At 43.5% G+C, this 23,369-nt stretch overlaps 1 protein-coding gene across 5 annotated transcripts in view; it reads left to right on the top strand.

Moving 5' to 3' along the window:
- The window catches only part of ENOX1 (ecto-NOX disulfide-thiol exchanger 1), a 768,733-nt gene that overhangs the window by 162,375 nt on the left and 582,989 nt on the right, over positions 1-23,369 (top strand). Inside the window, exon 1 of one of the 5 annotated variants that reach the window (XM_077297343.1) lies at positions 11,984-12,224. The exons of 2 other annotated variants lie outside the window; for them this stretch is intronic. The gene's annotated coding sequence lies outside the window, so the exon portion shown is untranslated. Of the gene's footprint in view, positions 1-11,983; positions 12,225-23,369 lie in introns of those variants that run through there. 2 more of the 5 variants (XM_077297344.1, XM_077297346.1) reach the window with 2 other exon arrangements.

Raw genomic sequence — 23,369 nt, 5'->3', positions numbered from 1 at the left:
CAAAAACATTGCATGGAACGTTTTTTGTCCCGACGGACTGCATATACACGACGCATCCGTCGCACGACGGATGCGACGTGTGCCCATCCGTCGCTTATTCAACTCTATGGGCAAAAAACACATCCTGCAAGCACATTTGCGGGATCCGTTTTTTGCCCATAACGACGGATTGCGACGGACCTTAAAAGACGGAAGTGTGAAAGTACCCAAAGCCAGTATAGCAGCTTGCAATGTGTGATGATGACCTAAGGAGCACACACTATATAAATACTAAGTACAATTAACTCTTGACCTAATGACCATTAGTATGGTGATAATGTACAACTATACTATAAGGACGTCTCCTGTTTCTTATATTTTTTAACTGATTTGACTGATATAAGTTATAATATTAGTTTAAAAGTTTTAACCCTAAATTCTAAAAACAAATAGCAGTGTTGAAACAGGATTTTAGTTAGTCATTGGCAAAAATAGTTAATATTTTCACAGGATTATTAACCCTCCACACTAGGGTCATTGTATATACAGTTATAAACACCAGAGCTGTCAATGTGGTGTCAGTGCCACAGAGAAGAACAGATACTAGCAGCAGCGATGGACACTCAGTGCTGGATCAGGCGAGGGTGAGTATAGAGTTTTGTTGTTATGTTTTCATAAAACAAGCTGCCCCTCAGAGTTTTTTTTTTAAATCAGAAAACTTTAACTTAAATGGGTTTAAAATACATTTATCACCAGATTTCACAATACCAACTGTATACATTATTAAACAGACCTATTATAGATGAGACTGGTGTGCTTACTTTGAAAATCCATGTCTGAATTGCTGTATGTAAGGCCGGTTTCACACGTCCAAATAATTCTGGTACTGGAGAAATCGGTACCAGAGTTATTCGTGTCCATGTGCTCACATGGCACCTCAGTGTGGGACACGTGCGGCAGCCGTGTGCCGCCTGAGGACCACATGGACCGTGCAGGAGAGACAGCGCTACAGTAAGTGCTGTCCCCTGCTTGTGGTGCTAAAGCCGGCATTCATCCCTTCTGTCCTGCTCGGCTGAAAGCAGCGCTTGCAGGAGAGAAGAAATGAAGGATCACATTTTTTTTTTTTTTGTTTAAAATAAAGTTTGTGGGTCGCCTCCCATCCCCCGTGCGCCCGCCCGCTTGCAGAGAAATACTCACCCAGCTCCCGCAATGTCTCCTGTCAGCGCCGGCAGCCTGTCCTGTGTGACCAGTCATGTGGTACCGCACATTACAGTGATGAATATGCGCATATTCATCACTGTAATGAGCGGCACCACGTGGCCGCTCACACAAGACAAGCTGCCGGCGCTGAGAGGAGAGTGAAGACATCGCGGGAGCTGGGTGAGTATTTATCTGCAAGCAGGCGGGCGCACAGGGGATGGGAGGCGGGAGGTGACCCACAAACTTTAATTTTAACAAAAAAGAACAAAAACTTGAATTTTTCATCTCTTCTCTCCTGCAGGGGAGAAGAGATGAATGCCACCTTCAGCACCACACCCAGGGGGGACAGCGTTTACTGTAGCACTGTCTCTCCTGTGGGCGGTACGTGCACACGGAGGAGAGTGCACACTGTTCTCCGTGTGCACGTGTGCGGGACGTATTGAAGTACGTGCTGCCAGAAATAAGCGGACATGTCTCCGTGTTTTCAACACGGACACACGGTCCGTGAAAACACGGAGACATGTGCATAGACCCATTCATTTGAATGGGTCTACGTGTCAGTGTCTCCGGTACGTGAGAAAACTGTCAGTACATGTACCGGAGACACTGACATGTGAAAGAGGCCTAAGATGAACATTTTATGTGTCCAGTTATAAAATAAAATCGCTCAGGAGTCTATGTCCGTCCATCCAGCCTGAGTGAAATCTGAAGCTTATACTGAGCAGTGTGAGACCTCAGCAGCAGGGAGTTGGCAAGCTAAGAAGCTGTCAATCAGATTAGGTGGGCAGATCTTGAGTTTAATGTGCATAAAGGATTAAATAGCCCATCTGACATAGATTAACAAAGTAAATACGGCATCCATATCAGATCTAATGTTGCATGCGTTTTTTTTTCATTGATGAAAATCTTATAAAACTTGAAATTTTGTCCCGTTTTTTCATATATGAAAAAACGGGACAAAATTTCAAGTTTTATAAGATTTTCATCAGAGTTTGGTCAGTTTTTCTCTGATGGGGCAAATTTTTTTTTTTATCCATCAGTCTGTGAAAAATTGACAGTACACCTAGCATCGAAGTGCTGTCCGTTTTTTTACGGAAATATAGACTTCCTTTACCGTTTTTCATCCGACACTCAGATCAGTTTTGGAAATGTCTCCATGAATTTTCACCACTTGGTCTGAGAAAAAAAATCAGACATTTGAACAGCCCCATAGACTTTCATCGTTGCGAGTGTTATCTGTTGAAAACACTGATAGCACTCGTTCGAGAAAAACTGATGTCTGAATGAGGCTTAAGAGATCTACTTAAATCACCACTCCAGCGGGTATTTTTTTCAGTGGTGGAGTGGCGCTTTAAATGTAGGGTCCCTGCCCCCAGTCATATATTCACCCTCCGGCATCTTCACTGTTTTTCGGCACTGCTCCGATCTATCTTGTGAGCGCAGCTTCTGACTGGCCAGAAGTCAGAAGCTACGTCACAAGCTTGCAATGCAAGTCTATCAGAGCCAGAACGAGGCCAAAACAGAGATGTATTGAAAAGTGACCTCCGTGCAGCTCCATGAAACACTAGAGCAGCCGGTAGGTCACTTTTCCCCAGAGACGGACGGGAGTGATGCTGAAAAACGATGAAGGCTGCAGAAAGGGAGTATGAGACGGGGCAGGCTAATTACATTTAAAGCACCACTCCAGTGGTGCAATATAAGAAAAACTGCAGTGGTGCTGTAATAATGTATGCAGTTTCCATTGTGAAATAAGCTGCAGCACTGTTAAATAAAAGGGACAAGATAAAGGCTGCAAAAACGCTTTAGCAGACCAAAATAATTTCTAACCGAACCAGGTACTGCTGGAAATAGCCTAGTGCTGTACACTATCCCCAGAAGTCTTTTATATAATGAATGGGCGTGCCACTGCTCCATTGTAAGGGGATATTTCACAGCTCCATACACAAAATCTATGGAGGTCCTATTGGTTGAACCCTAGTTATTAGCGAATTATCACCTACCCTGTTAATAAGTGATAACATGTGAAGCTGGGAATAACCATTGGACAGAATTTTCTAGCGACAGATTTGTGCAACACATTAGAAAATGCCAATTACAGGCACTGGCAGATGAAGCCCAAATTTTTGATAAAACAAAGAAAATTCTGCATTGGCTTAATCATACAGTGGAGTCTACAGGATCTACAGTGTGCATTTCAATTACTCTTTTCTTCCCCTCTGATCATTTTGAAGCAATACTTCTAAGAAATACAAAATGTGCAAGGATCTTTTTAAGTAAAAGTCAAACCAAGCTGTTTGTTAATTGAAAGAAAGTATGGATTTGCTGATTTCCAGTGCAGAGGTCACTGAAGAATGCTTTTGAATGAAGGCATATTTCATTTTAACAAGTACTGGGGTCTATAAAGCAAATACTAAAACAATTCAATTTTCCTGCCCATGGCACCTGGTCTAGTTTTCTGATGACAGGGTGAAGCGATGCTTTATTAAGCCGGAGGGGGGGGAAGCTAATTCTGGGAAGCTGTATTTCACACCAGGAGCTGGAAGTGTTCTGCGCAGCTTAGCAGAATCAATTGTTACAGCAGTGATTGCATTTGAATGATGGTTGACTGATTTTCTTTTCTGTTTGTAATGATAGAACATAAATAAATATGCCTTTAAAGAACAGGTTATTTTCATAAAGGGATGTGAATATCATTTATAGTATGATGTTTGATGCCCTATGACAAAATACTCATGAGCGGTATAATTAGATTAAACTGAAAGCAATGGCCGTCATGGCGTCGCTCTGCATTTCCATGTTTAATGGTCCACATCTCTCTGCAGGCTGCCTGTCACATCCAGTGATGTCACTCATGGTTCTGTAGAAAAAGTGCAGGCATGACTTTTCCAGCAACAAAGGCTGACTGATGAGAAAACCAAACATTAACTAGTTGCATGGATAATACTGTTCAAAAGGATGTCCATTGGTATGTATCAGTGCCATTGGGTAGCAGCCACAGAATCCCAGCTCTTGTATAGCTCCGGGTACTTCAGGTAGTCTACTGACCCCAGTGTGTGGCGGTGCGCACAAAAATCTGAGGGTGATTGGCATTGGGATCCACTCCAGCGACATCCAGTGCGGAGAAAAACTGGGAAACTGAAGGGTAAGTATACAATCTGACCTGGGGTCTGAATTTGTTTTAATTTTGTCAGATCTGGGGTCTGATATTGATATGGAGGGTATGAATATATTCGACAATTTATATATGCCAGATCGCCTGAAAAGACCACTCTCATTTTTGCTGCCTCCCACTGCTCCGTTATCACTGTGTAAGGGCTCTTTCCATCTGCGTTTAAAACATCTCTCTGATGGTGATCTAGAAAAATAGGACGAGCGTCATGCAAGTATAATGCGATTTTTCTCACATAACTTCCGTATGACATGTGTATGGAATGCGTTTTGTTCTCTGCAACTATAATTCTACTTTCATTTACAGTGTTCTATGCTACAGAATGGTAATGTATCTGTAAAAATCGGACGGCATACGGATGGTCCATGCGCCATCCATTTTTTTTCTTGCACCCATTGACTTGCATTGGTGAGTCTCGTCCGATATACGCAGCCACTCGCAGCATACTGCAATTTTTTTTCTCATCCATATTCCTGCTAAAATAAAAATTGCAGATGAGCAGTAAATAAATAACATTAGTCAGAGTGCAATCAGATTTATTATCAGATTTCACTTGTCCAATTTAAACGCAGATGAGTATGAGCCCTAAGGGACTCTCTCAGGTTGATAGCTTTAAAAATGCAATGAATGAGAAAATGTCCATATATTTTGTATTTCTGCTTTCTGCCCAATCTGACATGGAAGAGATGCAAGGAGAGCAGGGCAGTAGTTACCAATCAACCGTATGATGCCCAAAGAGTCTCATGCAGGGGTCTTATTATGCAGGGGTCTTATTATGCAGGGGTCTTATGAGTTAAAATAGAATCTGTTCACAAGTCATTGAGCAGCATATTATGTCCTTGGTGACTGGGAATGCTACCTCTATCTCTCCCTCCTCTAGCCATCTAAATTCTGCAATCACTATTTATCCCAGGCTTTAGAGGGTAAAACAACCAGGGGCGGTGCGGGCACCGCACCAGGCTGTGACAGCTGAGGATCCGTTATCATTTAAGTTAAGCTCTTGGCTGCAATCATGCCTACATTGCTTTTGTGCCTTCTTGATTGCCAGGACTTATTGATACATCCAACTGCGGGAATTCACTGCAAAATAGGACGTACCGATACGTCCAATGTTGGGAAGTCATTAAAACCCTTGAATCTGTGATTGCATAGTATTGGAGTCGTCAATTGTATAATTACTGCTCTGCTTAGCAGTTGTACAACAAGCCACATAGAGGCCTTTAGTAGGCCCCAGACTGTAATGACAACCCATTGAGTACCCACAATCGCATCATGGTGGGGGACTTGGATGTCGACAGCAACCCCCACTAATTGCCAAGAGGTTAAACTATTGTTATCAAAGCTAGCTCCAATCACAGCAGTTACTCTCAGGCGCCAGCTGTTTAATGCCGCCAACATCCACACTGTATGGTGGTATGATGCCGGCTCACGTCTTGAGCCTGTTTCATACAGTAAGTGTTCACATCTGCTATAAATGTTGTCAACGGGTTAAAAATGTGTCACATTTGAAAACATTGGTCAATAATTGCATCCCCAAACTGTGACAATTTGGAGTAAAAATACATTGTTCTGCATAATAATTGGTAGCTTTCCAGATTATCCCAAAATGCAGGGCCGTATTTGCCACTAGGCACTTGAGGGCATGTGCCTAGTGCAGGACGATGTGGGGGGGCAGCACCTGAGCAAGTTTTTTCCTGTTTTTTTTTAAATTAAATTAAATTCTGGGGTCACCTCCTAACCGACCGCCCCCCCCCCCCCCCCCCCCGGCAGCCCACCCGCCCGCCTGCCTCCTTGAAGATGTCATACTCACCCTAATCCAGCGATGCCTGGTCTCAGCGCCGGCAGCTCGTCCTGTGTGAGCGGTCACATGGTACCACTCATTAAGGTGATGAATATGGATGCATATTTATAACCTTAATGAGCAGTACCACATGACCACTCACGCAGGAAGAAGGTGCTGCGCCGGGACAGAGATGGAGGGATGTTCGGCGCGGTGTGGGAAAGGTGAATATGACAGCCAGGGTGGACGGGGGGGGGAGGATGAAGGAGGAGAGGGAGCCGAGCCATGCAAGATGGGAGCGGGGAGCCGAGCCATGCATACAGGATGGGAGGGGGGGTGAGATGAGCCATGCATACAGGACGGGAGGGGGGGGGGTGAGATGAGCCATGCATACAGGAGGGGGGGTGAGATGAGCCATGCATACAGGATGGGAGGGGGAGATGAGCCATGCATACAAGATGGGAGGGGGGGAGATGAGCCATGCATATGGGAGGGGGAGAGGGAGATTAGCCATGCATACAGGATGGGAGGGGGGGGGAGATAAGCCATGCATGGGGAGGGGGAGATGAGCCATGCATACAAGATGGGAGGGGGGAGATGAGCCATTCATACAAGATGGTAGGGGGGTGAGATGAGCCATGCATACAGGATGGGAGGGGGAGATGAGCCATGCATACAGGATGGGGGGGAGATGAGCCATGCATACAGGAGGGGGGGTGAGATGAGCCATGCATACCGGATGGGAGGGGGGAGTGAGATGAGCCATGCATACAGGATGGGAGGGGGAGATGAGCCATACATACAAGATGGGAGGGGGGAGATGAGCCATACATACAAGATGGGAGGGGGGGGAGATGAGCCATGCATACAGGATGAGAGTGGGAGATGAGCCATGCATATAGGATGGGAGGGGGGAGATGAGCCATGCATATAGGATGGGAGGGGGGAGATGAGCCATGCATATAGGATGGGAGGGGGGAGATGAGCCATGCATATAGGATGGGAGGGGGGAGATGAGCCATGCATATAGGATGGGAGGGGGGAGATGAGCCATGCATATAGGATGGGAGGGGGGAGATGAGCCATGCATATAGGATGGGAGGGGGGAGATGAGCCATGCATACAGGATGGGAGGGGGGGGATGAGCCATGCATACAGGATGGGAGGTCAGCCGAGCCATGCATACAGTATAGGAGGGGGAGAGATGAGCCATGCATACAGGATGAGAGGGGGAGGTGAGCCATGCATACAGTATGGGAGGGGGAGATGAGCCATGCATATAGGATGGGAGGGGGGAGATGAGCCATGCATATAGGATGGGAGGGGGTAGATGAGCCATGCATGCAAGATGGGAGGGGGGAGATGAGCCATGCATACAGGATGGGAGGGGGGGGATGAGCCATGCATACAGGATGGGAGGGGGGAGATGAGCCATGCATATAGGATGGGAGGGGGGAGATGAGCCATGCATATAGGATGGGAGGGGGGGGATGAGCCATGCATATAGGATGGGAGGGGGGAGATGAGCCATGCATATAGGATGGGAGGGGGGAGATGAGCCATGCATATAGGATGGGAGGGGGTAGATGAGCCATGCATGCAAGATGGGAGGGGGGAGATGAGCCATGCATACAGGATGGGAGGGGGGGGATGAGCCATGCATACAGGATGGGAGGTCAGCCGAGCCATGCATACAGTATAGGAGGGGGAGAGATGAGCCATGCATACAGGATGAGAGGGGGAGGTGAGCCATGCATACAGTATGGGAGGGGGAGATGAGCCATGCATGCAAGATGGGAGGGAGGGAGATGAGCCATGCATACAGGATGGGAGGGGGGAGATGAGCCATGCATACAGGATGGGAGGGGGGGGAGCCAAGCCATGCATAAGGGGGAGATGAGCCATGTATACAAGATGGGAGGGGGGATGAGCCATGCATACAAGATGGGAGGGAGGGGGCCATTATGCAGTATAGAGCATTATGTGTGGCCATTATACAGTATGGAGCATCATATGGGGTCATTATACAGTTTGGAGCACTGTGTGGCCATTATGCAGTATGGAGCATCATGTGTGGCCATTATACAGTATTGAGCATTATGAGTGGCCATTATACAGTATGGAGCATCATATGGGGTCATTATACAGTTTGGAGCATCATGTGGGGTCATTATACAGTATGGAGCACTGTGTGGCCATTATACAGTATTGAGCATCATGTGGGGTCATTATACAGTATGGAGCATCATGTGTGGCAATTATACAGTATAGAGCACTGTGTGGCCATTATACAGTATGGAGCATCATGTGTAGCCATTATACAGTATTGAGCATCATGTGGGGTCGTTATACAGTATGGAGCACTGTGTGGCCATATTTTTTTTGTTTATAATTATTGTTTATGAAACAGTGTGATCAGCAGTACTAAATGGGTGTGGTTGGGGCGTGGTTATGGGTGTGACTAGTTGTGAAATGGGTGTTGTCAGAGGTGCGTCCTAAAATTTGCCCTAAAACTTTATCCCTCTTTCCCTTCTTCAAAAGTTGGGAGGTATGATACTGCATTTGCCGGAACGCGGCAAGTGCCACAAATGTCTACAAATCCCATAGGATATGAATGAGGCCGAACGCAGTGTTGCCATAAGTGATCATTACATCAGTTACGCGGCAGATGCGGAAAAACTGCCCGATCCGCTGCAAATGGCTCCTTTCACATCAGCGATTTTTGCCAAAGTCAGTGCCGATAGTGCTGCCTCCCCCTTTGATAAGTATGATACTAATAGTGCCTAGGACAGCAGAAACTCTAAATACGGCCCTGCCAACATGTGAAAAGATGCAAAGAAAACATTTTGGCTGAAGTGTCCTGATCATTTTTCTATCCTTATATCACAGAGGAAGCATACGGTGTGCGTAAGGAAGGCTTTATACTGTAGAGGAAATGTCCATAAGACTTTTTACTCACTATCCCTTGTATATATCATTTGCCAAGTTATCGATCAGTAAAGACTCTATGTTTGAATGGAAATCTCCATTAGGGTATGTTTCCACGGTCAGTAAACGCTGCTTGTTTGACGCTGCAGCGTCAAACAAGCAGCGTCCAGATGTTCCAGCATAGTGGAGGGGATTTTATGAAATCCCGTCTCCACTATGCGTGGAAACCCGCACGCGGCGGCCCTGCGACTCCGGACATGCTGCGCGTCTTTTCAGAACGCAGCATGTCCGTACACCTTGCGGGGACGCAGCGTTCCCCGCAAGGCATATCACAGGGTCCTATGGCGAGGGGTGCGATGATCCCGGATGTGTACTGTACACATCCGGCATCATCGCGTCCCATTAAGGGGGCGGGGCTTAGCACCGAGCGGCTTCGCCGCTGCGGCGATACCGCCGCGTAGCCTTAACGTGGAGACATACCCTTATTGAACTGTGGGACCTATGGTCCTGGCCAGCCAACATCTGCAACAAGCGGCCTGCAGGGGGGCAAGGTCCTTACAGCATCTACACTCAAGCTGAAAAACGATAAAGGTTGCACCATTATTTGCCAAGAATGATTACTCTAGGACATTCAAAATGCATTACTGCCATAGAAAATAGGAAAAAAGCGCTATATAATGTACACATGAAATCTTTATCTGCACAAATTGCTATGAAAAAAGGAAGGTATTTCGCGCATAAATTGGCCAATGTATGTGAGCCCAATTGCCACTTCAAAGCGTCCTTCATAATTGGGTCCCTGTCCTGTTTTGTCACCTCTCCTGGGCAAAAAAGCCTACAATTTATGGGTCAGGAGTGGACCAGCTAGTCTTGTTCTCTATTTGTATTAAGCCTTTTTGGACATGTGCACTCCCACTCCCAATAGCCACAGGTGGTGATTTTAAGTAGTGGCTTCCAGACATATGCCCGGAATAGCAGCGGGTGGAATCGCGATCCACTTGCAGCTATTAACCCTTTAAATGGCGCTGTCAAACTTTGACAGCGGCATTTAATGCGTGCATCCGGCTATCGGGCTGGAAATCTGCCCATTGGGCCGGAAATCTGCCCATTGGGCCGGAAATCTGCCCATTGGGCTGGAAATCTGCCCATTGGGCTGGAAATCTGCCCATTGGGCCGGAAATCTGCCCATTGGGCCGGAAATCTGCCCATTGGGCCGGAAATCTGCCCATTGGGCCGGAAATCTGCCCATTGGGCCGGAAATCTGCCCATTGGGCCGGAAATCTGCCCATCGGGCCGGAAATCCGCCCACCGGTGACCCTGGAGGTCTTCTACAGACCTCTATGGTGGTTGGTGGCTCATAGCAAGTCAGCAATTCTGCTACATACAGGTGATCTGATCATCACTTTTATGTAGCAGAACTGATTGGGTTATGGCAGCTTCTAGTCTATTGAAGCATGCCAAGTGTGAAAAAAAAAAGTTTAAAAAAAAATAAAAAAAATAAGTTCAAACTACCCCCCTTTCGCCCCATTCAAAATAAAACAATAAAAAAAAATCAAACCTACACATTTGGTATCGCCGCGTTCAGAATCGCCCGATCTAGCAACAAAAAACAGAATTAACCTGATTGCTAAACGGTGTTGCAAGAAAAAAAGTCAAAACTGCCAGAATTACGTTTTTTTGGTCGCCACAACATTGCATTAAAATGCAATAATGGGCGATCAAAAGTCATATATGCACCAAAATGGAATCAATAAAAACGACAGCTTGGCACGCAAAAAATAAGCCATCACCCAACCCGATATCACGAAAAATGGAGACGCTACAGGTATCGGAAAATGACACAATTTTTTTTTCTTTTTAACAAACTTTGGATTTTTTTCACCACTTAAATCAAAATAAACCTATACACGTTTGGTATGTATGAATTCGTAATGACCCGGAGAATCATATTGGCTGGTCAGTTTTAGCATTTGATGAACATGGTAAAAAGAAATCCAAAAAACCGATGTGGAATTGCACTTTTTTTTTGTAGTTTTACTGTACTTGGAATTTTTTTCCCATTTTTGAGTACACGATATGGTAAAACCAATGGTGTCATTCAAAAGTACAACTAGTCCCGCAAAAAACAAGCCCTCACATGGCCATATTGAGGGAGAAATAAAAAAGTTATGGCTCTGGGAAGAAGGGGAGGAAAAAATGGAAACGCAAAACTGAAAAAGGACTGTCTTGAAGGGGTTAACCCGATTGGTAAATGCTGTAAAAAGAGAAAAAAAAGTCAGAATGGGATTGTTTTCTTATGATTTTCCTGAAATAAATGTAACTTTATTAGCCTCTTATGTTCACTAAGGTGGTAGCAATAAAAACATTGTCTCTGCAAAAAGCAGAAAAACTGAAAAACGTTAGGGGTCTCGGAAAATGACAACAGAAAACAAAATTATTTTCTTCACAATTTTCTGTGTTTCACTTCTGAGGAAAATAAATGAGTGCAGGTTTGTTTCGCCGTAATCGGAGGGACCTGGACAATTATGTTTCCAGCTCATTTACGGCACATTGAACGCCAGAAAAAAAACAAAACATTTCTTACATTTCTTTTTTTTTCACCATTTCCCCATGTCAGGAAATGCTTCTTGGAAGAAGGGAGAAAAATAGAAAAGCTTAAAAATAAAAAATCCCTTTGTCCTTACTAGGTTAACCCGTTACAAGGCTAGGACCGGAGCGTGTGCCAGCTGCGGTCCGTGTGTGCACATGGCCGGCATTTCCAGCACTATACTACAGGCACAGCTCGGTGGCCCTCAGCGGGCTCTTGCACCGGCCATTTTTCTGGAGACCTCCGCTCACTTTGCCTGGAAAGCCACACAAAGATGGCGTCGTAGGAGAACGTAAGCAACACATGAAAACAAAGAAGTTCTCGCTCTAGTGCTCACACGTGCGTCTGTGCTGTAGAGCTGTGTTACTGACTGTCAGCCGGTAGTTTCCGGGTGTTGTGTTACTAGGCGCAGCAGGAAGAAGCGGGTTTGTTACTAGTACTGCTTGCAGCCATCTTTGTGGAGCGGACTGCAGGCGCCGGAGTGCTAGAAACTTCCCGGGACTCTGCCGGTGCTGCACGCCGGCCACTTGTGTCCTGCTGACTGTAGGTACAGGTGTACTTACTACTGTGTGCCATGGTATGTAAGTATCTGACGTGTCAGGAGCTTCTCCAGTGCTGACATTTATTTATGGCCGTCCTAGCTAGGAATGTGCTCCATTTTCTCTCCTTAATGTAGGTTATGCCAGGTCCTAATGTATGATGGGGCGATGGGGGTGCGGTGCCAGGTCCTGTACTGAGGAGCCATCGGCTGTCGCCTGCTGCTTGTGCTATGGGGAGAGCGTCCCTCTAAGACCCCAGTCACACTTCATGGAATTGCATAAAAACTGTTTCTCATCATTGCCTGGATCCGATTTTAGCCGCTCAAGGACTCTTCCCACAGTTTTTACTTACTGCGCTCTCATTTTTATTTTTTTTAATGACGCCATTCAGTTTTCCATATGTTAATGTACTTAAAAGGGGAAAAAAAAGCAAAGTAGGTGAAATGATTAAAACAAACCAAAAAATCCCCCAAATACAATTCTGCCATTAAATTTCTTAAGAGTTTTGATTTTATGGTGTTCATAAAACCTGAATATATGATTCTCCATGTCCGTATGATTATGGCGATACAATAATTATACTTGCTATGATTTTTTTTTTAAGAGTTCGTGTAAAATTCAAAACCTTGTTTAAAAAATAAATAAATAAATAAATAAATGCTTTTTCTCTGAAACTCATAACTTTTTTTTCTCTGTTTTCGTCCACAGAGGCTTGTTTTTTTTCTGACATTTTCACTGATGCCATTATGAAGTCCATAGTACATGTGACATTCTGATTCTGATTGCGCTTTATTCCTTTTTTTTTCTATGATGTATGCGAATCTGGCATTTTGTTTCCCAACAGTTAACATACCCTTTAAATAATATTATATTTTGATTGGTATCATTGTATCGGAAAAAATCCAAATAGGTTTTATTTTATTATTTTTTTCAAGTGGGGTATGACTTAAACTTACATTCTTTCATTCAGCAAGTGCCGATCACACTTGCTTATCGCTATTTTTTTTTTTAATAGATTTTTTTTATTTTAAGTCTCCTTAGGGAACATCAGAGTTTTTGATTTCACCAGTTTTCTGCACCTATTAATAGTTCAGTTACTTGTTTTATTTTTTCATTGTTTTTGAGTGCAGTGTCAAATACCAAAAACTCATCTTAGGAACTTAGAGATCTGTCACCAGTTTTGTTTTGTGTCAACTATGACCTTAATTGGTTTCTGTGTGCGGTCATTCAATGGTTATATAACCCCCTGACTCCCCCCTGTATACTCTCAAAAAAACTTTTTGGCTATGGGCACACGTTGCGGATTCGCAGCAGATTGACACCAGTTTTCCATGCGTTCTACAGTACCATGTAAAGTATGGAAAACTAAATCTGCAGTGCACATGCTGCGGAAACGCAGCGTTGTATTTTCCGCAGCATGTCAATTCTTTGTACGTATTCCGCAGCGGTTTACACCTGTTCCTCAATAGGAATCTGCAGGTGTAAAACCGCACGTGGAATCCGCACAAAAACCACTGTAAACCCATAGGTAATCCGCAGTGCGTTTTACCTGCGGATTTTGCAAAAACGGTGTGGAAAAATCCGCAGAGAATCCGCAACGTGTGCACATAGCCTTAGAGTTCTCCCGTGCTGTACGGTAATCCTGTCTGTCAGTCCGATGGGTGTGGGTTCTGCAGTCTTCTCTATCCCTCCTCCCAACTGCTGATAGCTGTCATCCACATAGCCAGGTGAAAGCTCTCGCCTGCACTTGCGGCTCGCTCCTGCGCACTATGCTCTGCGCTATTGAAGGCAGGGCTGAAAACATAAGTGCGCATGCGCCGTTATGATTTAGACACAGGTGACAGGTTCTCTTTAACCAGGAGGTGCATTTACACTGCACATTTACTGCAAATTAATATATCTAGGAATGTCTTACGATAATCGTGCACTCTAAAGAGACTGCAAATCACTCGATGAGCAAAATGCTGATTCATCAGGTAAAATTATTTTTTGGTTTGCACAAAAGATCGTCTTTCTCAGCTGCGCATTATTCTGTGTAAACCAGACCTGTGCTGCCGAGAACAATGGCAGCCTATGCACACTGACAAGCTATTCCAGATCATTCAGTGTACATCTGAAGTGCAGTTGGCTGTGTGACCAGCTGCTGAATGCCGCCCTCCAGAAAAGTGGTGCCAGTAAGCTGTCGTGTAGCATAGCGCAGTTGGTCTATATATTGGTATTGCGGTATATACTGACATTAGGATTTTCACTCTGAGCTTTGGGGGAGTATTAATTTGCTGTGTCTTCAGTAGGACTCAGGCTTCCATGGCAACCCATTGGCTCCATCGATTGTTAGAGATTGGACTTCATTAATTTGGTTAAACTGCTGTGATTGATCACTACAGTTACAGACAGATGCCAGCCATGTCACATCTACCTGGCATGTAGCAGGCTTGGCTCCAGAGACGGCTTCTTAAAGCTCTTAGCGACCTACAATTTTATGATGAAAATGTACGTCATAGATTGTTACAGGGGTTGTCCCATTAGAAAAGTTCATTTTAATTAGGTAACTGATCTTGGAATAATAATAATAATTTCCACAATTGGATGTACTTAAATAAAATGTTCCTGTGCTGAGATAATCTTATAACTGTGTCCCTGCTGTGTACTGTGTAATGGCTGTGTCTGACGGTACAGGGACATGGTCTGATCATACCACAGCTCCTGGGCAGGGGGGGGGCAGCAAAAGAGTATACAGATATTACAGCATGGGATCACAGCGAATTCTTTTTGTGAGATAAAGCATTTCCCTGTCTGTTTTTTTTTTTTTTAAATTTATCTCTTTTGCATGCTCATAAAGTTTAGTGGGGAAAAAAAGTCGTAGTCCACAGAATGAGGTTTTGCCACAAAAAATGCAGCAAAAACTGATACCTGCATTTTTGCTGTGGATTTTCAGTGTTTTTTCATCACCCATTCATGTCAATGGGTGAAAAGTAAGGAAAAACCATGAAAGAAGTGACATGCTCGATTGTGGGAAAAAAACAAACAAAGCAGAAAATACTGATGACTAAAAAACCAAGCTAAAAACCAAGCTATGTGCATGACATTTCTGAAATCTCATAGACTTTGCTGGTGCTGTAAAACGCAGCTGAAAATTAGCATAAAAAAAGGCCTAGTGTGCATTTACTTTAAGTCTGCATTGCATCATGTGGGTTTAGTGTCAAATCTGTAGTCGATAAGGGATGATGAGAGCGTGGCGAGGGTGTGATTTAAGGTAATCACTGACGGGGATATAAGGGGTGCGTATGGACCTCCGAGAAATGGGGACCCCACTTGTGAGCCACAGTGTAGAGCTGCTATAATCCACCATTATGTACCTGCCTGCCATGAGTTGCTACAGTTCACGCTTACATTCAGGCGTTGCGGCTCCCCGTGATAGCTTGATGCCACCACATCATCCATTAGAAGAGACGTTGTCTTTGTGAAGTCAGTGTCACAAACACGAATACCTGTAGTATATGGATCGTGTTTGCTAATTTTTGTTACAGCTCATATTTGTTAATAATGAGCAGAAAATTAATGTAGCTTAGCGAAAGGCTTCTTATATAGATCTCAGGGCACGAGGAGAGGATAATGAGGTTGGAAGGGCACTGTCTTGGTTCATAGCTGTGGAGAAAGTTAAGCAGAAGTGGCAGGTGAGGTTATTGTGGAAAGTAAACAGTATTTTGAAGGGAAAATGTCAGAATTCATGCATGTCAATTACAATTGGCTGGACTGTTCAACCCTGAAAATGTCAAGCTTTGCTCCTTTATCATCTCGTAGTGTTACCTGACAGCTATTGTGAGCTACAATCCTGCCTGTGTCATCCTCCAATGTCAGTCTATCACATGCCTGTTGTATTTTACATATTTTACTCATATAGCGCTATTAATTCCACAGCGCTTTACAGACTTCATCAAATATTTATATATCTTAGGCTGGGTTCACATTGCGTTAGGGCAATCCGTTTAGTGCTAGCGGATTGCGCTAACGCAATGTTTATTTAGGGGCCGCGTTAGGGGTCGCGGTAACGTCCCCGCTCTCGCAGATCCCCGATCTGCGAGAGCGGGGAACGGACCTCAGGCGCGCCGCGGACGCTGCAAGCAGCGTCCGAGGCGCGCCACAGAAGAACGGCACATTGCTAGCGCGAGCCGAAAAAGGCTAGCGATGCGCTGCAGGCGAAATTTACATTGCTGTCAATGGGTGCGCTAACGGACCCGTTGCACGGCGTTAATTGCGACATTTTCACCGTGCAACGCTGTCCGTTAGCATGCACACATTAATGCAATGTGAACCTAGCCTAATAGTAACAGTCAGATAACACTATACAGGATATAAAAAAAAAACCACGTTAAGGCCTTCATATCTCTGCTCACTCAGTGGATGGGGTTGTGGCTTTTCCTGTACCATTCAATCATAATCCATTTTTATTTATTCAGCATATTAGAAATTGAAAACAGAAATCTGATTTCTATTGCAATAAGGACCGTTTATAAAATGAGAGCCATGGAGTCTAAGGAAAAGTGCACGTCAGGCAGACAGATATGATGTGGATTTTGGAGTTTTTGTTGTTGCAGCCTATTAGCTAAATTAAGTCACCTAGAGATTTTTCTTTTGTGTGCATTTTTGTGCATGTTTTTAGTGTGTTTTTTATATATATATATATATATATATATATATATATATATATATATATATATATATATATATATATACAGTGCCTACAAGTAGTATTCAACCCCCTGCAGATTTAGCAGGTTTACACATTTGGAATTAACTTGGCATTGTGACATTTGGACTGTAGATCAGCCTGGAAGTGTGAAATGCACTTCAGCAAAAAAGAATGTTATTTCTTTGTTTATTTTTTTTTTTAAATTGGGAAAAGTCTTTTCAGAGGGTCATTTATTATTCAACCCCTCAACCCACCAGAATTCTGTTTGGTTCCCCTAAAGTATTAAGAAGTAGTTCAGGCACAAAGAACAATGAGCTTCACATGTTTGGATTAATTATCTCTTTTTCCAGCCTTTTCTGACTATTTAAGACCCTCCCCAAACTTGTGAACAGCACTCAAACATGGTCAACATGGGAAAGACAAAGGAGCATTCCAAGGCCATCAGAGACAAGATCGTGGAGGGTCACAAGGCTGGCAAGGGGTACAAAACCCTTTCCAAGGAGTTGGGCCTACCTGTCTCCACTGTTGGGAGCATCATCCGGAAGTGGAAGGCTTATGGAACTACTGTTAGCCTTCCACGGCCTGGACAGCCTTTGAAAGTTTCCTCCCGTGCCGAGGCCAGGCTTGTCCGTAGAGCCAAGGCTAACCCAAGGACAACAAGGAAGGAGCTCCGGGAAGATCTCATGGCAGTGGGGACATTGGTTTCAGTCAATACCATAAGTAACGTACTCCACCGCAATGGTCTCCGTTCCAGACGAGCCCGTAAGGTACCTTTACTTTCAAAGCGTCATGTCAAGGCTCATCTACAGTTTGCTCATGATCACTTGGAGGACTCTGAGACTGACTGGTTCAAGGTTCTCTGGTCTGATGAGACCAAGATCGAGATCTTTGGTGCCAACCACACACGTGACGTTTGGAGACTGGATGGCACTGCATATGACCCCAAGAATACCATCCCTACAGTCAAGCATGGTGGTGGCAGCATCATGCTGTGGGGCTGTTTCTCAGCCAAGGGGCCTGGCCATCTGGTCCGCATCCATGGGAAGATGGATAGCACGGCCTACCTGGAGATTTTGGCCAAGAACCTCCGCTCCTCAATCAAGGATCTTAAGATGGGTCGTCATTTCATCTTCCAACAAGACAACGACCCAAAGCACACAGCCAAGAAAACCAAGGCCTGGTTCAAGAGGCAAAAAATCAAGGTGTTGCAGTGGCCTAGTCAGTCTCCTGACCTTAACACAATTGAAAACTTGTGGAAGGAGCTCAAGATTAAAGTCCACATGAGACACCCAAAGAACCTAGATAACTTGGAGAAGATCTGCATGGAGGAGTGGGCCAAGATAACTCCAGAGACCTGTGCCGGCCTGATCAGGTCTTATAAAAGACGATTATTAGCTGTAATTGCAAACAAAGGTTATTCCACAAAATATTAAACCTAGGGGTTGAATAATAATTGACCCACACTTTTATGTTTAAAATTTATAAAAATTTAACTGAGCAACAAAACTTTTTGGTTTGTAAGATTTATGCATCTGTTAATAAATCCTGCTCTTGTTTGAAGTTTGAAGGCTCTAAATTATTTGCATCTTATTAAACCTGCTAAATCTGCAGGGGGTTGAATACTACTTGTAGGCACTGTGTATATATATATATATATATATATATATATATATATATATATATATATATATATATATATATATATATATATATATATATATATATTTTTTTTTTTTTTTGGTATACTTTTAAATTAAGCGGCTCTGTTTTGATAGTTCCTTGTATTTGGCTTTGACGAAACTTTATTGATAGTCATCTGAATTGTATACCTTTTTATTGCATTTCTGTAACACTAAAAACACATGCTTTTTTTTTTACCTGTGGCTTTTCCACAACTAATGCAATTCTATGGGGAATACTGCACATAAAACTCGGAATACTCCCAAAAGAAATTAACTTGTTGCAGACTTCAAAAACTCACCCCAGGTCAGTTACTGTATGTTGTATAAAAAACAAAAAACAAAAACAAAAGGTAGGCATGAGATTTCTATAATTTCCATCTTTTTTGCTAGAACTGTAAGAAGCAGCATAAAAAAATCCCAGTGGTAATGAATCTCACCATAAACTCATTGTGGAAGCTTAACCCAAGGCTAGGGTCATACAACTGTATTCTCTCATTCAAGAAAATCATTCCTATTATGTGATCCGATTTTCTCAGCTGAGTGCAGTTCAAGTTTTCTTTTTTTTTTTTTTTTTCCGAAAGACCCATTGACTTGCATGGCTGAGGGCAAATCGTGCATGTTGCAATTTTTTAATTATTTTTTTCGGACATGTTCGGTCCAAGGAAAAATCAGACGTCATTGGTCCAAGTGAGATCCGATGTTTTGTCATATCGCACTCGGACGGAAAATACGGACGTCTGCACCTGCCCTAAGAAGAAGTAAGATGACGATCAGCGGCTGCAGGGTTCCTCATTGGACTTACTGCTTGCCTCTCTTCGCAGCATGGTTACAAATTATCTGCTCTTCATTCAAGGGACAGACTGCTGAAATCATCCAGATTGGGAACCATAAAGGGGCAGAAAGATCCCTTTAAAAAGATTGTAACCGCAGATGAGTATTAGTAATAGTGTTGTTCTTGTGATTTTGTCACATGTGATCAGTTCATACAGTAATTGGTTCACAATGACAACAAGCCCAGCTGCATCCAAAATGCCAGGGGGTAGCACTAATAGTGACCTACCCAATAAAGACCAACACCAACTCCAAAAGACATGGAAATAAGGAGAAAAAGGAGTAACCGGTGATAATTAGGTAAAATCCATCGTTACTGGATTTGACCTAACTATCACCGGTTACTCCTTTTTCTCAGTAATTGGTTCACAGTTGTTGCACAGTTATTATTACTGTCCTACATTTAGGGTAAAAGTAGACCTACCCAATTAATCTTGGTGCCGCATGCTGTGTGATGAGGTATGTTTTACACGTTTCCATAGTTCACCTCTTGGATTGCGTATTTTATGGCCAAGAATGAATAAACTACGGTACCACATTTTACAACTCTTCGTAGCCATATCACTTTTTCTAGAAATTTTTGTAACATGTATAAAAAACTCAAAGGCAATTGGGTGCATATTTTGTCTCAAAATGTTTTTTTGAGTTCCAATACGTCTTGCTTAGTTCAGGAGAGTCCTAATGTGCTCTATGGGAGCCCCTATAGAGGGTATATATAACCGAGGCCCCTGTATGAGCCCTGACACGTGGATTTTGCTATATATTTATGGATCCATCACTATTATTTTGGGAAGTATGGCTTTTCTATAGCACATGTAATAATTTTGGTTATTTTTCCCCGGGCTGCTCACATCGCCTTTTTTTGCTTCGTCCACATAGAGGCTCATTGCAGAAGACATTACTATGAACTTGGGAAACACACGGTTAATCCTCCATAAAAATGTGCTTTTTTGTGTTAAATTTTAATAGAACAAATGCTAAAATCTCTATGAATTACAGCTTGATGTCCATGTGCAGCCAGACAGAATATATATAGGGAAAATGTTTCAATTCCCCGCAACAGATGTGCATCTTGATGTCATGCCACAGATATTTTAATGAAGTCATGCAGAAACCTCATCAGATCATTGTCTTCTGTTCAGCCTCAAATATTATCATTTTTTTAAATTCTATTCTGTATGTTATATTTTTGTTCTAGGATTTTCTGTATCTGATCAGATTTTAACTTTTTATCTAGCGCCATTTCTGTCAAACCTTATGTGCCGAGCTTTGCAGCTCATTTCTGCTTTGCCCATAGATCCAAATGTGTCTAGAAATATATTGACACCTAAACTCTGAAGTAATACAATAGGGTTTGTAAGCTAATTATAAATCCGAGATGCAAATTGATCAGTGGTAAATTGCTAATTGGTTATTTAATCATACAAATAGTTTATCCTCTCCGATATGTCTCTGTATCTCTGACTGATGGCTGTTCAGAATGAATGACGTCTGAATAGTGTTGCTCCAGTGATTTCGTCACACATGAATAATTTAATATCCAGTAATTTTTTGCATATTGAGTGAAAGTTATTATTGTCCTAAACTTAGGGTAACAGTAGAGCAGTTCATTTTTCTCTTGATGCTCTACCCTGTATGATGAATTTCCATAGAGGTATTTTATGAAGACACTTGATTAAAAGTTGGCATTTTTGCACTTTCAGGGAACATGCAAAAGTTGTGGAATCGATGCAGATTTTCCGCTGCATAATGTGAACATTTCCACATCAAAACCAACAGGTGTTACATGCAGATTTTGTAGAGACTTTCACCCCATGCGCTAATTCTTCATAAAGAATTGGCATACTGCGAATTGTAGGTAATTGACACTGGGAGAATTTTTGCAATGTGTAGATAAAATTTTTAAAGTCTCATTAACTTAGCTGGTACTGTATTACCGTGCAGTGTAGCCTTACAAAACACTCGCTGTGTGTATGAAGCCTAATCGCAAGATATGACCGTGTAATATTCTGCCACAACGGCTGGTTATAGCCTGGGTTATAGTTTCCTATTGGGTGGACTGGACTCCGGGAAAAGAAAATGGCTGCTGGTCGTGTGCAGCGCAGATGGAGATCTCAGCACCGAGATCTCGGGAGGTGAGATCTCAGTGCTGAGATCTCATCTCCCGAGATCTTGGTGCCGAGATCTCCATCTGCGCATGCACCAACCCCGGTTGACAGCCATTTTCCCGGAGTCCAGTGTACAGTATAGGAAACCCTGTGACTGCGGGGACTCTGGGCTTTCACAAGATGTTGGCAGAGCCCCGGCAGCACCGAACACCCGCAGTGGCACGCCACACCACATATGCGAACACCCCCTCATATGCGAACACCCCGCCTCCCATCTTCATATGATGTCGTCATCCTCCTTGCTTCTGTTGTGGCTCCGGCTCCGCCGTACTTTGTCTACCATGTTGAGGGCAGCGTAAATTGCTGCAGTGCGCAGGCGCCGGGCCTCTCTGACCTATCCCTGCGCACTGCAGTACTTTGCTCTGCTCTCAACAGGGCAGAGAATTACACCTGGACGGAGCCGCGACAGGAAGCAAAGAAGAGGACGTCATCGCATGAAGATGGGAGGAGCCAGACCCGCGACGCCCATCGGATCGGACCGCCCGCCCAGGTGAGTATAATCTCACCTCTTTTTCTCATCTTTCAGGTTACATCGGGGCTTATCTACAGCATTACAGAATGCTGGAGATAAGCCCCTGATGGTGGTGGCCGCAGTTTATAGCGGCAAAATGAGGTGACAGATTCCCTCTAAGTCATGCATCATGCTGACAGATTTAGTCCTGTGGAGGGAATTAAAGACTGTAATAAATTTGTTTTCCCAAACTATTCAATGTTTTTGTGATTTGAATCTGCCTCTTAATATGACTACTTTCATATTATTCATCCTGTGTCCTGGACCGCAGAAATGTTTGGCCACCTGTAAATTGGTGTTTGTGTCCGTAATTGTGTGGCGATGAGACCTCATCTGTTTCTCCCACGTACAGACCCCCAATAGGACATATAGTGCACAGAATGAAGTGCACCACATTGGAAGAGGAACATGTGACTGTCCCCAGGAATCTTGTAGAATATTTATCTTCAGATACTTTGTTATACGTAGCTTGAGAAAGAGACCTACGAAGTCTCAGCTTGCTTTGCAACATAATTTATTTTTGTTAACCATTACAAGGTATCATAGCTAAAAGATTATCTGTTTTTCCCACTGAGAGCATTCTATTTTTTCAGTTGGCTAACATGGTGCCAAACCCTTATTTTTTCCTCCTTTAAGTGAAATACAGACACATTTGCACAATGCTCATGTCCCCAGGTCTGCGCAGGCCGATATTCCACTGCACATGATGGACTCTTGAGTGTCTTCTGCTTGGAGAGATTTTTGAGTTCTGTAAACCTGGCAATTCCACTGATAAGGTTAACAGCAGACTGACCTTGAAGAATCTCTACGCATGGATGTTCATTTATGTAAATTGCTTTGCTGTCATGTGGGTGAAAGCAGCTGACATTATTATTGATGTCCCGCTTATTGTACATAACCAGAGCACCTTCCTACCTTCTGCATGGTGATAAAAGGTAGATCAAGCCATGGCTGTCCATGAGAGATGCTAAAGGGGGTCACCTTGCCAATACGTCTGCTGCCTGCTGTGCTATTAAAATGCATTGATTTTCCCATTGACTGCCTGTCTCATAATAATTATCGTTTTTGGTATTGCTGCTGTCACAGAAGTGATTTGTTTTACACACTGTGTGCTATATATCTGCTTTAAACTCCAGTAAACGATGCAGCCCTGTTATGCATTGGATTCATTAATGGCGAGATAAGATAAATTCCCCTACAATTGTAAGAATATGAAATATGTTGCAGTACGATGCATCATTGCTTCTGGAACGATTCTCTAAAGCAACATTTAGCAACTGCAGAATCCAGGTTATGTTAGAGCTG

This window comes from Ranitomeya variabilis, chromosome 3, assembly GCF_051348905.1.
Source record: "Ranitomeya variabilis isolate aRanVar5 chromosome 3, aRanVar5.hap1, whole genome shotgun sequence".
NCBI classification, from domain to species: Eukaryota; Metazoa; Chordata; class Amphibia; order Anura; family Dendrobatidae; genus Ranitomeya; species Ranitomeya variabilis.
Note: the sequence above shows the minus strand (reverse complement) of the source record. Positions and strands in the feature narration are given on the sequence as shown.